Here is a 16421-nt window from a genome sequence, read left to right on the forward strand (position 1 = left end):
TATTTGTCTATTTTTTTTTCACCAATACCACACTGTCTTGACTACTGTAGCTTTTTAGTAAATCTTAAAGTTGGGTTAGATCATTCCTCTAATTTTTTTCTTCTCCTTCAGTACTGTATTGACTATTTTGAATGTTTTGCCTTTTCATATAAACTTTAAAATCATTTTGTTAATACTCGAAAATAATTTTGATTGAAACTGCATTAAATCTATAGACTGATATGAAGTTTTGACAATATTGAATCTCCTTATCAATGGATATTGAATAACTCTCCATTTTTTTAGTTTTTTTAAAATTTCTTGTATCAGTTTTGTAGATTTATTCATAGATCTTATGCATATTTTGTTAGCTTTATGTGTTTCATTTTTAAGTGTCAGTGTAAATTACATTGTTTTCAATTTCAAAATCCACTTGTTATTTGCTAGTATATAGCAAAGTAATTGACTTTTGCATATTAACCTTGTGTCTTACAATATTTTCCCACTTTAAGGATTTTGTTATAAGTAATGTATTATCAAAATATCATTGAAAGAAATTAAGGAAAAGTTATACAGAGACATACCATATTCATGAATCAGAAGAATTAATATTGTTATTAGTTCCAGGAGGTTTTATTTTGTTATTGCTGGTTTTGTGTGTGTGTGTGTGTGTGTGTGTGTGTGTGTTTTCTATACTATTATGTCATCTGCAAAGACAGTTTTATGTCTTCCTTTTCAATCTGCATAACTTTTATTTTCTTGTATTATTGCATTAGCTAGAACTTCTAGTATGATTTTGAAAAGGGGTTATAAGAGGTGATATACTTTTTATGTTCTTGGTCTTTGTGGGAAAGCTTCTAGTTTCTTACCATTAAGTATGATAGTAGCTGTAAATTTTTTGTGGATATTCCTTATCAAGTTGAGAAGGTTTTCCAACATTTCTAGTTTACTAAGAGTATTTTTAACATGAATGTTTGTTGGATTCATATGCATCTATTAATATAATTGTGTGGGTTTTCTTTAGCATTCTTCCGATTAATAGATTATATTGATTGACTTTCAAATACTGAAGCAGTTTTGTATAACTGGAGTAAACCATATTTGGTCATTGTACATAATTATTTTATACAGTGTTCAATTCTGTTTGTCAATATTTTGCTGAGGACTTTTGAGGGGTATTAATCTGTAGTTTATGTTCTTGTAATATCTTGTCTGGTCTTGGTATTAGAGTAATGCTGGTCTCAGAATGAGAAAGTATTTTCTTTGCTTCTACCTTCTGAAACAGATTGTAGACCAGTGGTATAATTTATTCTTTAACTGTTTAGTAGAATTCATAAATGAACTCAACTGGGCCTGATGCTGACTTCTTTGAAACATTTTTGGTTATTGATTAAAATTCTTTAATAGATATTGACCTACTCGGATTAAGCAAATCATATCTTTCAACCTATTTCATCTGGGTAATGCAATGTTCAGGTATGTAGTTACATATATACTTGTATAAAATATTCCTTTATTATCAGCTTAATCACTCTGAAATTTTTTCTTGGTTAAGCTATTTAGAGCCTTATTCATTTTATTAATAATTTCAAAACAAAACATTTTTATTTCATCAACTTTCTCTATGATGTATTATTTTATTTCATTCATTTCTGCTCCAATTTTTATTATTTATTTTACTTATTTCCTAATGCAGAAGCTTAACTGATTGATTTTTAAATCATTCTTCTTTTCTGATATCTATATTTAATTTATATATGAATCTAACATAAATTTTTGTTTAAGCAGTGCTTTCACTGCTTAACCCACAGATTTTGGTGAGTTGGGTTTTATTTTCATTTAATTCAAACTATTTTAAAATTTTTCTTGAGATTTCTTCTTCAATACATGTGTTATTTAATCTTCATGTATTTGGTGATATTCCAGTTATCTTTCTGTTATTGATTTCTATTTTGATTTATTTGTGGTTTGAGGATAAAAATTGTATTTCTATTCTTTTAAATTTGTTAAGGTATATTGTATGATACAGAATGTGATCGTTCCCTGTGGGCTTGAGAAGAGTGTTTTGCTTTTCTTGGATTAAGCAGTTTATAGATGTCCATTGTATCTAGCAAACTGAAATTGTTAACTCAACTATATCATTACTGATTTCCTACCTTTCAATCTGTCCATTTCTAATAGAAAGATGTCAAGGTTATTAACTATTATAATAGATTCATATATTTCTCCCAGAAGATCTATTAGCTTTGTCTCACACATTTTAGTACTGCTTTTAGGTGTATTCACTTAAGGAATATTGTGTCTTCCTTAAGAATATACCACATTATCATTACATAATGTCTCCTTTTATTCCTAAAAATTTCCTTACTATGAAGTCTTCTCTGTTCAATATTAGTGTAGCTACAATTGCATCTTTTTATTAGTGTTAAGGATGGTATACTATTCAGTTTTTTATTACTATGACCAAAATATCCAACAAAAATAACTTAAAGAGGAAAAGTTTATTTGGGTTTCAGAGATCTCAGTTCAAAGTTGGCCTACTCCATTGCTCTGAATATGAAGTAGACAGAGTATCACTGCAGATAGGCATGGCAGCAGAAAGTTGCTCAGCTCATAGTAGCCAAGAAATGGAGAGAGGGAAGGTGTGGGATGGAGGGAGGGAAAGAAAGAGAGAATGAGGAGTCAAGGACAAGATATAGTCTAAGGCCATGCCCCCAGTGACCTACTTCTTCCAGCCATCTCTATTGGTCTACAATTACCACCCAATAGACCATTCAACTATCAGTGGATTAATCCATTTGCTGACAGAGAAAAGCAGCCCAGGACATAGCACCAGGAAGCAAAGAGAGAACTCTACTCACCACGAACAAAATATAGACCCCAAAGTGACTCCCCCAGTGAACTACCTCTTCTAGTAGATACTATCTAACAGATACTATCCAGTTCATCCATATCAGTGTGTTAATCCACTGATTGTGTTACAACTCTCATTATCTATCATTTTACCTCCGAACGTTACTGCATTGTCTCACACATAAGCCTTTGGGGGAACCTCATCCAAACCAGAATACATTCACTGTTTACTTCTTTAATGTTCTTCCTTTCCTTATGAAAATCTGAGTTTTTGTCTTTTGTTATTTTTCTTCCCTCTAACATTTAACCTTTTGTGCAGGCAGATCTATTAGCAACATATTGCCAAAATGTTTGTGTGTCTTGAAACTTGAAATTGTAACTTTGAATATACCTTCAAATTTGTTTCTGAATGTTAGATATGATATACTGGGCAAAAGAAGGTGCTGTAACAAATCTTTGGATGATGTGATGGTCAAGTGTTGGGGGAAGGAGCATTCTACAGTTCTGTGCTTAGCTTTCCATCCTTTAGTGAGCTTGTGGCTTTGAACTGTGACTGTCCACAATGTTTCTCAGGTACCCCATCCCTAGGTGAGACAGAATGGGAAGAGCTGACTGGAGGTTGGTATTACCCACCCCCCAACCCACACAGTTAGTTAGGCTATGATAAAACTCCAGCAGCCTTGGCACTGATAAACTAGCTTCTTCTGAGGGCAAATTTGTTAGGAAGATCTGAGTGTTCTGGCATACTGAAAATCATTTCCTTTCCCTTCCTGTGCTGGTAGCAGAAAGGGATTTTTCTCCACTATTGTCCATGAGAAGTTAGTTGAACTCTTAAAGATAAATCTCTTAGGAGTTGATGCAGCACCTATAACTGGGTCCCCTCTCAGACTGGTCCACACCAAGTTTCCAGAAATTTGCTAAACCCGGCTCAGGTTTTCCTATCCCAGCACTGCTTCTCATGGCAGTTTGTGCACAGAACTCTCTGTTCTAGGAGCCTGTGATCCCCTGCGTTTGTCCCTCTGTTTAACCTTGAGCAGTATTTTGCCCCATGTCCTCAGCTCTCTTACAGATCCAAGAATCATTCTTTTGTTTTTAGTCTGTTCAGGTTTTCATTTGTTGTTAGAACAGAATGGGAACTTCTAAGCTACTTATGTGCAGAACCAGAAACTGAAAGTCCACTCAAATATTTCTTTTGAAGATAAATGTAGGAACCTGAAATGCCAGGTCTGACCTAAAATGTAAAGACTTTTTACTCCAACCTAGTAATTCTAAAACTTACTATGAATTAAAATTTCTGAGGAACTTGTGTCCATAACAGGTATCTTCATTAGAGTAAATTAATGAAGTATAGTATAAACTTTACTATTATAACAGTATTCTAGGTATACAGTTCAGTGACACTAAGTACATTCACACTATTGTGCCATTATCATCATACTTCAGAATTTTTTACTTTCCCACACTAAAATTCTATACCAGTAAATACCTCTCCATTCCCTTCTCCCTTACCCTCTAGTAACCAACATTTTATTTTCTGTTTCCACAAATGTAACTCCTCTAGGTACCTTATTTAATTAGAATCATACAATTTTGCTTCTGGCTTATTTCACTTGGCATAATATGTTCAAGATTCATTCGTAATGTATCATGTGTTAGGATTTTCTTCCATTTTAAAGTGAATGATATATCTTATTGTATATTTACACCAGATTTTGTTTGTGCATTCATCTTTCATTGGAAATTTGAGTTGTTTCTACCTTTGGGTTATTGTGAAGTATGCTGCTATGAACATTCATATACAGACATCTGTCAAGGCCCTGCTTTCACCTTGCTTTGGGTGTTTGGTATATACCAAGAAGTAGATTGCTGGATCTGTGGTAATTCTGTATTTAATTTTTTTGTGGAACCACTGTACATAGGTTTTCCATGGTGACTCTACCATTTTGTTTTTCATAGCATGTATTTTCCATGTCATGCCCAAGCTGTGTTTTCTATAGCAGCTGCACCATTTCATCTTCACCATCATTGCACAAGAGTTCCAATTGCCTGTCTATTGCAATCTGGTTTTTTTCCTGATAATAGCCATCCTAAAAAGTAATAACTCATTGTTGTTTTGACTTTCATTTCCCAAATGACAAGTAAGTTTAAAGATCTTTTCAAGTGCTTACTGCACATGACAAATATATATTCAAGCCATTTGCCTAACTTTTAATAGGGTTGTTTGTTTTTTTATTAAGCTATAAGAATTCTTTACATATTATGGACATTGATCCTTTACCAGGTATAAAATTTGCAAATATTTTTTCCATTCTGTATTCTAGAATACAAGTCTCCAATTCATCAATCCTAGTTCTGGTTTCCCAACCCAGTACTGGTTGGTCCATGAAGAACTTTTGAGAACTATTATTTTGGTTTTTCTTTTAGTGATTTCATGTACCACCAAATCTAGTTAGTTGTCTTATCCCCTGTCACCTTAATCAGCTTTCTGCCACTATAACAAAATACTTGAGATGACTAACTTATAAAGAAAAAAATGCTTGTTTTGGTTTATGGCTTTAGAGCTTCCAATTCATGATGAGGCAAACCCACTTCTTTGGGCTTTTGATGGGGCTGCTGGATTGGGATGGCAGGGAGTACATGGTAGAATGATTTGTTCACCACATGGTCAGGAAGCCAAAGAGTGTGAGGAAGATGTTGGGTCCCACAATCCCCTGGGAGGGCACACCTCCAATGGCCTAAGGTCCTTCCATGAGGCGTCACCTCCTAAAGGTTATACCACCTCCCAATAGTTCCACCATGGGGACCAAGACTTTAACACTGGCCTTTGTAGGACATTCAACATCCAAACTATGGCACCTTTCTACCTTCTTCAAAGGTAATAACCATCCTAAGTTTTTCTTTCCATATGTACATATATATAACATATGTATGTACATATACACAAACATATGTGTGTATTTTTCATATTCAAAGACTCTTTCCCTCCTTGCTAAGCCAAGAGTTTTTCCTTGTCTCTCTCAAATCTCAAAATGCAAAAGAAAAATAAAATTGCTCGCTGCTGAGAACAGGAAACAGAATTACAAAGCGCAATAATCCTTTCCTGGCATGAGAAACAGGTTCTAAAACCTTAAAAATGCAATACACTTAATTAACAAATTAATATATTGTTTCACAAAGCTATTAAGCTTGAATTACACAACTTGCAATGAAGATATAAAAATCCATTTTATGTCTTCAATATTTTATGTCTTTAAGAAAGAAGAATGCTCATTCAAAACCATGAAGTAGTTTCTTTAAAAATATGTGGCTGCCCAGAGTACCCCAGAATCCCTTTAGGATCCTGGTTTCATCACTTTCTAATGGAGTTAGTCAAGGAGAATGAATGAGCTGAGGATACTACGTGCAAAGTCAATAACTCTGCAGACAGTGAATGGCTTTTTGGAACTACAAAACAAAGTGATGATTCTATTTCCCTTTATATTTCCAAACAAACAAATCCTTTTCAAATTACTCTTCTTTAAATATTAAAGAAGACAAAAACAAAACTATCCAAAGCATGTTCAAATGACACATAGATTTTGTAATTTTCATATATTTGTACGTTGGCATAATATTCGTTAATCATGGCTTCTGAAAATGTATCACAGAATTCCATGAGTAGATTTTTAAGTGTATTTAAGTTGCTTTTTATTTTTGCTTTGTCTAAAAATCAGTCATGCTTTATACCAACCTGCTTTTTCAGGTAGTAAATATCTTTTGTGCAGAATTTTTTTTCTTGTTCATGCCTCTTGAACATTGTCTTATATTTAATAGTGTTTATTTTATATGACACTAGGAAGCTAACATGCTTGTACATAAAATAAGTATACTTAAACAACCAGGAAGTGTCATTAAAGTTGTAAAACCAATATCAGTAAGTAATTTAAGCAAGTAATACGAAAAATCAAATATTCAATGAACTTTACAGGAAAGATGGGTTTTATTTTCTAAAAGCATTATTATTAGAACATTGCTAAGAAAATGTTTCCTGTGGGTACTTAAAATTAAAAACAATGTATCCAGATTTTTCATATGTACAATGTGCATAAAACATTTCTTTTACTAACCTTCAATCACTACAGCATGAATTGCTATTAACAGAAGAAATTAGGTAGCCATATCATATTCAATGTCTAAAGTCCAGATTTCTAACTAATGTGAAAAATAGCAAGAGTAAAACAAGAGCCATAAAACTGCTCTTGTAACAAATGGGAGACCGTTATGTGTCATCAGGGCCAACTCCAACTAATGCACATCACAGGGGCTATATTATGTTGCCTGTTACCAGAAGAATACTAAGAGAAAATCGGCTTACATTTTGCTGTAAACATGATTCTAACAAGGTTTTTCTCTCTTTCCTCCTTTTCCATTCTCTCCTTGCCCCTCATCCTCTTTCTTTTCTTTTTTCCTATAAAAACCAGGGTTCTACCTATGTCTGCATTTATTATGTAGCTAGGAAAGCTTGGGGAAACAACCAACACCAAACTCTGAAAGGAATAGACTGCTGTTTCCTTGAAATCCCACTCCTATGGAACCCTTCATTCCTTTGAAGTCTTGCATTAAATAGAACCTGTGATGAGGTGATTACCTTTTAACGCTCAGGACCCACAGAGTCAAAATATATACTAGACCAAACAGTAGGTGCAGAATGTTTGTCTGGCTGTTTTTAAAAGTTTTCTCGTTTTTATATTCAAAAGATGGTTTCATATTTTTCAGATTCAGTGACAAAAAAGAAAAAATTTTACTACCATTTTTTAAAAGCTTATGTTAGAGGCAAAAATGCATCAAACACAGTTTTCTAGAGAGATAAGCAGAAGGAGGCATTTAGAAGGAAGAAGTGAACCCAAAAACAGATGTGATGCTGGAAACCCATAATCTGGAAAGGGTTCAGTAGGGTGTTATTGTAGATTCTGCAGTCAGGCTTCAAATCTCAGGTCCTCGTATTAGATTTCTGACCTTGAGAAAGTGTCTTAACCTATTTGCACTTCAGTTTATCTTTCAAACACATAGGACAATGGATGTACCACCTTCATAGGATGGTTGTAAAACTAAAGAAATTAGAAAAGCTCTAAAACATACTCTCTTTTCAACAAGCATTAGCTTTTATTATTGTTTTCTTTCAGATTTAAATGTAGTTTGAAAGAGGCAGAAATAAAACCCAAAAGAGAGTCCCATCTATCAGACTTATTGGGCCTAAGACATTGTAGGTCATCTTTCAGTAGACATTATGAAATGTATTTCATGATGTTTACCATGTTTAGAAAACAAAGTTATAGTCAAAACTAAGTTTATTGAAAAGTTCTTATAAAACAACTGTAATAAGAGCTAATTTAAATAAACTACAGATATGTAAATTGTACAATGTAAATTTTTTTTATTGTAAACAAATGGGATACATGTTGTTTCTCTGTTTGTACATGGCGTAAAGGCATACCATTTGTGTAATCATAAATTTACATAGGGTAATGTTGTTTGATTCATTCTGTTATTTTTTCCCTTTCCCCCCACCCCTCCCACCCCTCTTTTCCCTCTATACAGTCCCTCCTTCCTCCATTCTTGCCCCCTTCGCTAACCCTAATTCTAACCCTAACACTAACCCCTCCCACCCCCCATTATGTGTCATCATCCACTTATTAGCGATATCATTCGTCCTTTGGTTTTTTTGAGATTGGCTTATCTCACTTAGCATGATATTCTCCAATTTCATCCATTTGCCTGCAAATGCCATAATGTTATCATTCTTTATGGCTGAGTAATATTCCATTGTATATATGTATTACAGTTTCTTTATCCATTCATCAATTGAAGGACATCTAGGTTGGTTCCACAATCTGGCTATTGTGAATTGAGCAGCTATGAACATTGATGTGGCTGTATCTCTGTAATATGCTGATTTTAAGTCCCTTGGGAATAGGCCAAGGAGTAGGATAGCTGGGTCAAATGGTGGTTCCATTCCAAGTTTTCTAAGGAGTCTCCACACTGCTTTCCAGAGTGGTTGCACTAATTTGCAGCCCCACCAGCAATGTAAGAGTGTACCTTTCTCCCCACATCCTCGCCAACACTTGTTGTTGCTTGTATTCTTGATAATCGCCATTCTAATTGGGGTGAGATGGAATCTTAGGGTGGTTTTTTTTTTTTATTGTAAACAAATGGGATACATGTTGTTTCTCTGTTTGTACATGGCGTAAAGGCATACCATTTGTGTAATCATAAATTTACATAGGGTAATGCTGTTTGATTCATTCTGTTATTTTTTCCCTTCCCCCCCCAACCCCTCCCACTCCTCTTTTCCCTCTATACAGTCCCTCCTTCCTCCATTCTTGCCCCCTTCCCTAACCCTAAACCTAAACCTAACCCTAACCCTAACACTAACCCCTCCCACCCCCCCATTATGTGTCATCATCCACTTATTAGCGATATCACTCCTCCTTTGGCTTATCTCACTTAGCATGACGTTCTCCAATTTCATACATTTGTCAGCAAATGCCATAATTTTATCATTCTTTATGGCTGAGTAATATTCCTTTGTATATATATATATATATATATATATATACCACAGTTTCTTTATCCATTCATCAATTGAAGGACATCTAGGTTGGTTCCACAATCTGGCTATTGTGAATTGAGCAGCTATGAACATTGATGTGGCTGTATCTCTGTAATATGCTGATTTTAAGTCCCTTGGGAATAGGCCAAGGAGTGGGATAGTTGGGTCAAATGGTGGTTCCATTCCAAGTTTTCTAAGGAGTCTCCACACTGCTTTCCAGAGTGGCTGCACTAATTTGCAGCCCCACCAGCAATGTATGAGTGTACCTTTCTCCCCACATCCTTGCCAACACCTGTTGTTGCTTGTATACTTGATAATTGCCATTCTAATTGGGGTGAGATGGAATCTTAGTGTAGTTTTGATTTGCATTTCTCTTATTACTAGACATGTTGAACATTTTTCCATATGTTTGTTGATTGCTTGTAGATCTTCTGTGAAGTGTCTATTAATTTCCTTAGTCCATTTGTCGATTGGATTCTTTGCATTCTTGGTGTAGAGTTTTTTGAGTTCTTTATAGATTCTGGAGATTAGTGCTCTATCTGAAGTATGATTGGCAAAGATTTTCTCCCACTCTGTAGGCTCTTTCTTTGCATTGCTGATAGTTTCCTTTGCTGAGAGAAAGTTTTTTAGTTTGAATCTATCCCAGTTATTGACTCTTGCTTTTAATTCTAGTGCTATGGGAGTCCTTTGAAGAAGTCTGGTCCTAAGCCGACGTGTTGAAGCTCTCGACCTACTTTTTCTTCTATAGGATGCAAAGTCTCTGTTCTGATTCTGAGATCCTTAATCCATTTTGAGTTTAGTTTCATGCACGGTGAGAGATATGGGTTTAGTTTCATTCTGTTGCATATGGATTTCCAATTCTCCCAGCACCATTTGTTGAAGAGACTATCTTTTCTCCATTGCATATTTTTGACCCCTTTGTCTAGTATGAGAAAATTGTATTTATTTGGGTTTGTGTCCGTGTCCTCTATTCTGTACCATTGATCCACCTTTCTATTTTGGTACCACTACCATGCCGTTTTTGTTACTATTGCTTTGTAGTAGAATTGAAGATCTGGTATTGCAATACCCCCTGCTTCACTCTTTCTGCCAAGGATTGCATTAACTATTTTGGATTTTTTATTCTTCCAGGTGAATTTCATAATTGCTTGCTCTATTTCTGTAAGGTACATCATTGGGATTTTAATTGGAAATGCATTGAATCTGTATAGCACTTTTGGTAGTATGGTCATTTTGACAATATTAATTCTTCCTATCCAGGAACATGGGAAATCTTTCCATCTTCTAAGGTTTTCTTTAATTTCTTTCTTTAGTGTTCTGTAGTTCTCATTGTAGAGGTCTTTCACCTCTTTTGTGAGATTGATTCCCAAGTATTTTATTTTTTTTCGATGCTATTGTGAATGGAGTAGTTTTCCTAATTTCTCTTTCTGAAGATTCATCACTTAGGTATAAAAATGCCTTAGATTTTTGTGCATTGATCTTATATCCCGCTACTTTACTGAATTCACTTATGAGTTCTAAAAGTTTTCTGGTGGAATTTCCTGGTTCCTCTAAGTATATAATCATATCATCAGCAAATAGGGATAGTTTGAGTTCTTCTTTTCCTATTCGTATCCCTTTAATTTCTTTGGTCTATCTAATTGCTCTGGCTAGAGTTTCAAGGATGATATTGAAAAGAAGTGGTGAAAGAGGGCATCCCTGCCTTGTTCCAGTTTTAAGGGGAAATGCTTTCAGTTTTTCACCATTTAGAATGATATTAGCCATGGGTTTAGCATAGATGGCCTTTACAATGTTAAGGAACGTTCCCACTATCCCTATTTTTTCTAGTGTTTTGAGCATGAAGGGGTGCTGTATTTTATCAAATGCTTTTTCTGCATCTATTGAAATAATCATGTGATTCTTGACTTTAAGTCTATTGATATGGTGAATTACATTTATTGATTTCCTGATGTTGAACCAACCTTGCATCCCTGGGATGAAACCCACTTGATCATGGTGCACTATCTTTTTAATATGTTTTTGTATGCGATTTGCTAAAATTTTGTTGAGAATTTTGGCGTTGATGTTCATTAAGGATATTGGTCTGAAATTTTCTTTCCTTGATGTGTCTCTGTCTGGTTTAGGTATCAGGGTAATATTGACTTCACAGAATGAGTTTGGGAGGGTTCCCTCCTCTTCTATTTTCTGGAGTACTTTGAGAAGTATTGGAATGAGCTCTTCTTTAAAGGTTTTGTAGAACTCGGCTGAGAACCCATCTGGTGCCGGACTTTACTTTGTTGGTAGGCTTTTGATGACCTCTTCTATTTCATTGCTTGAAATTGATTTATTTAAGTTGTGTATGTCCTTCTCGTTCAGTTTAGGTGATTCATATGTCTCTAGAAACTTGTTGACGTCTTTGAAATTTTCTATTTTGTTGGAGTATAGATTTTCAAAATAGCTTCTGATTATGTTTTGTATTTCACTCGTGTCTCTTATGATATTTCCTTGTTCATTCTGAATTTTAGTGATTTGGGTTTTCTCTCGTCTTCTCTTTGCTAGTGTGGCTAAAGGTTTATCAATTTTGTTTCTTTTTTCGAAGAACCAACTATTTATTTTGTCAATTTTTTGTATTGTTTCTTTTGTTTCAATTTCGTTGATTTCAGCTCTGAGTTTAACTATTTCCTGTCTTCTACTACTTTTGGTGTTGGTCTGTTCTTTTTCTAGGGCTTTGAGCTGTAGTGTTAGGTCGTTTATTTGTTGAGTTCTACTTCTTATATTGAATGCGCTCCATGAAATAAATCTTCCTCTAAGTACTGCTTTCATAGTGTCCCAGAGATTTTGATATGCTGTTTCTTTGTTCTCATTTACCTCTAAGAATTTTTTAATTTCCTTCCTAATATCTTCTGTTATCCATTCATCATATAATAGCATATTGTTTAATCTCCAGGTGTTGGAGTAGTTTCTGTTTTTTACTCTTTCATTTATTTCTAACTTCAATCCATTATGATCTGATGGAATACAAGGTAGGGTCTCTATCTTCTTGTATTTGCTACCATTATCTTTGTGGCATAATATATAGTCTATTTTAGAGAAGAATTTATGTGCTGCTGAGAAGAAAGTGTATTCGCTCTTGGTTGGATGGTATATTCTATAAATGTCTGTTAAGTCTAAATTATTGATTGTGTTATTGAGATCTATGGTTTCTTTGTTCAATTTTTGTTTGGAAGATCTGTCCAGTGGTGAAAGAGGCGTGTTAAAATCACCTAGTATTATTGTGTTATGGTCTATTTGGTTTCTAAAATTGAGAAGGATTTGTTTGACATACATGAATGAGCCACTGTTTGGGGCATAGATGTTTATGATTGTTATATCTTGCTGATTTATGCTTCCCTTAAGCAGCATGAAATGTCCTTCTTTATCCCTTCTGACTAACTTTGGCTTGAAGTCCACATTATCTGAAATGAGAATGGATACTCCAGCTTTTTTGCTGAGTCCATGTGCATGGTATGTTTTTCCCCATCCTTTCACTTTAGTCTATGGGTATCTCTTTCTATGAGGTGAGTCTCTTGCAGGCAACATATTGTTGGATCTTTCTTTTTAATCCAATCTGCCAGTCTATGTCTTTTGATTGATGAATTCAGGCCATTAACATTCAGGGTTATTATTGAGATATGATTTGTATTCCTCGTCATTTGGTTCATTTTTTAAATTTTATTTATTTATTTATTTATTTTGACACAAGTTGGTTCCTTCTTTATTTGACAGTTCCTTTAGGATAATTCCTCCCTTTGCTGATTTGCTTCTTTGTTTTTTATCTCTTCCTCATGGAATGTTTTGCTGAGAATATTCTGTAATGCTGGCTTTCTTTTTGTAAATTCTTTTAGTTTTTGTTTATCATGGAATGATTTTATTTCATCGTCAAATTGGAAGGTAAGTTTTCCTGGGTATGAGATTCTTGGTTGGCATCCATTTTCTTTCAGAGCTTGAAAAATGTTGTTCCAGGCCCTTCTAGATTTTAGGGTTTGGATTGAAAAATCTGCTGATATCTGTATTGGTTTCCCCCTGAATGTAATTTGGTTCTTTTCTCTCGTGGCCTTTAAAATTCTGTCTTTATTTTATATGTTTGGTATTTTCATTATAATGTGCCTTGGTGTGGGTCTGTTGTAATTTTGTGTATTTGGAGTCCTATAAGCCTCTTGAACTTGATTTTCCATTTCATTCTTCAGACTTGGGAAATTTTCTGATATTATGTCATTGAATAGATTGTTCTTTCCTTTGGTTTGTTTCTCTAAGCCTTCCTCAATCCCAATAATTCTTAAATTTGGCCTTTTCATGATATCCCATAGTTCTTGGAGATTCTGTTCATGATTTCTTACCATCTTCTCTGTTTGTTCAACTTTGTTTTCAAGGTTAAATATTTTGTCTTCAATATCTGAGGTTCTGTCTTCCAGGTGTTCTATCCTATTGGTTATCCTTTCTATGGAGTTCTTAATTTGGTTTATTATTTCCTTCTTTCAAGGATTTCTGTTTGGTTTTTTTTCAATATCTCTAACTCTTTATTGAAATGATCTTTTGCTTCCCGTATTTGCTCTTTTAACTGTCGATTGGTGCTATCATTCAATGCCTGCATTTGCTCTTTCATCTCATCATTCAATGCCTGCATTTGCTCTTTCATCTCGTCGTTTGCTTCCCTGATCATTTTAATTATGTACATTCTGAACTCCCTTTCTGTCATTTCTTCTGCCATGCTGTCGTTGAATTTTATTGATGTAACATCTAGATTTGTTTGGGGCATTTTCTTCCCTTGTTTTCTCATATTGTTCAGGAATCAGTGGGTCATTAAGATATTGCAGATTTCCTCTATTGACTTATAATGTCCTTGAAGATTGCTAGTATATCCCTTCTTATCCTTCAGTAGCCTGAAGTCTTGGAGGAAGTTGATAATGCGGTGCTCCACAAGGAAGCTGCCTCTCTAGGGTTGGTGACCCTCAGGTGGGATATATTCCCTGATAGTGGGCAGAGGTGCCTCCACTTGTTGACCAATGGTCATCCAAAGGGGAACTAGGCTGCCGGCTGAGGCAAGGCCTGTTTGTACCTGTGTCTCTGGTTTTACCGTCCTTGTGGGAAAACCTCACCTGGCAGGGAAGACTCACCCGGTGGGGAGGTCTTGCTGGTCAGTTCCCCTCCTAGAGGTTCCCCTCAATCTACAACTACCGCCTGGGCTGGGCTGTCTTCCTCTGCAACGTTCCCAGGGGCCCGGACCTACCTCCTGGGCCTGGGAGCCTCACCTTTCGCAGATGAGTCTCCTTAGGCTGCCTCTCCTCAGAGAATCTGCCCACAGTCTTGGAAACTTCGCTCCGCCCCTAGGTGTGTCTCGGTGCGGCTCTTCCACCAAGAAGTCGCCTAGGTCCTGGGACCCTGCTCTGCACCTAATCCCCTGGCTATGCGACCCCTCCTCTGAGCCACCACCTGGAGCCCCGTACAATAGCTCCGAGACCCAGAGACCCGCCACACACCTCCTCCTCCAGACAGCCACCTGGGGTTCTGACGCAGTCACTAGGAGTCCAAGCAACTCACTTCGCATCTCCTCCTCCCACCAACTACCTGTAGCCCTAGGCAGTCACTCTGAGTCCAAGTGACCCACCCTGTTCCTCCTCCTCCTCGGGGTAGCCCCCCGGGTGTTCAGGAGCTGTCGCTCGGAGACCAAGCCACCCACTGCGCTCCTCCTCCAGGCAGGCCACCAGTGCTCCGGAGCGGTCGCTTTGAGTCCAAACAACTCACCACTTGCCTCCTCTGGCAACTGCCTGTGGCTCTGATGCAGTCACTCCTAGACCAAGCAACCTGCCGCACTTCTCCTCTTCCTCCGGGCAATCCCTGGGGTGTTCAGAAGCGATCGCTCTGAGTCCAAACAGCTCGCCACGCAGCTCCTCCTCAGGCAGCCGCCCGGAGCCCCAGTGGTTGCTCCGAGTCCAAGCGCTGTGCTGAGCTGCCTCCTCTACGATGATCCCAGTTGTCCGTGTTTACCGCTCCAGCGGGGGGGAGGGGCATCTCTCCAAGCAACTCTACTTCACAAAGTTCCCTGCGTTCCGGGGCTACCGCCCCATCCGGGACGCCTCCCCAATGCGAGAGACTCACCTGGCGGCTTTGAGTTGGTCCCAAGTCTCTCACTATCTCCTCTTTTGAATCATGCATCCTGGAGCAAGATGAAATGCAGCCGCCTTGTAGTCCGCCATCTTGAAAAACCCATACAATGTAAATTTTAATATGTATATATATATATATATATATATACACACACACACATACAAACACACACGCATAGATATATATGATGTGATCTTATTCCCAAAATCAAGATAATGAATATAACTACCATTCTCAACAGGTACCTTATGCCTTTTGAAATTCCCTTCTATATTACCCCACCTTGCCCTTCTCACCTCCATCATCAGAGGGCAAGCACTGATCTAACTCGATTGCTATAGATTAGTTTGCATTTTCTATTTTATATAAATGCATTCTTAAAATAGGCAGTATTTCTTCTACTGGCTTCCACTCAGAATAAGGATTTTGAGATGTATTCATGATTTCCAAATAATATTTTATTTTATGGGTATACCACAATGGACTCCCCCATTGTCTTAGCCATTTTCTGTGACTATAACTGGGAAATTTATGGAGAATAGACACTTATTTAGTTCACAGTTATGAAGACTGGGAAGTCCAAGTGCAGGGCACTGGCTTCTGCTCAGCATCAGGTGAGGGCCTTCTTGCTCCTTCATAACATAGCTGAGAGTGTCATATGGAAAGACAGAGTAAGCTTAGGTCTCTTTTTCTCTTCCTATAAAGCCACTAATGCCTTCATGGGATTCTACTCTCATGGTCTCATCTACTTCTGATTACCTCCCCCAAACTGTACCTCTATATTCCATTAACACATGAATTTTGGGATTAGGTTTCTGACACATAAATTTTTGGTCGACACATTCAACCATAGTATCCCTTCATCTATTAAGGGATG

This window comes from Sciurus carolinensis, chromosome 1 (genome assembly GCF_902686445.1).
Source record: "Sciurus carolinensis chromosome 1, mSciCar1.2, whole genome shotgun sequence".
Lineage (NCBI taxonomy): Eukaryota > Metazoa > Chordata > Mammalia > Rodentia > Sciuridae > Sciurus > Sciurus carolinensis.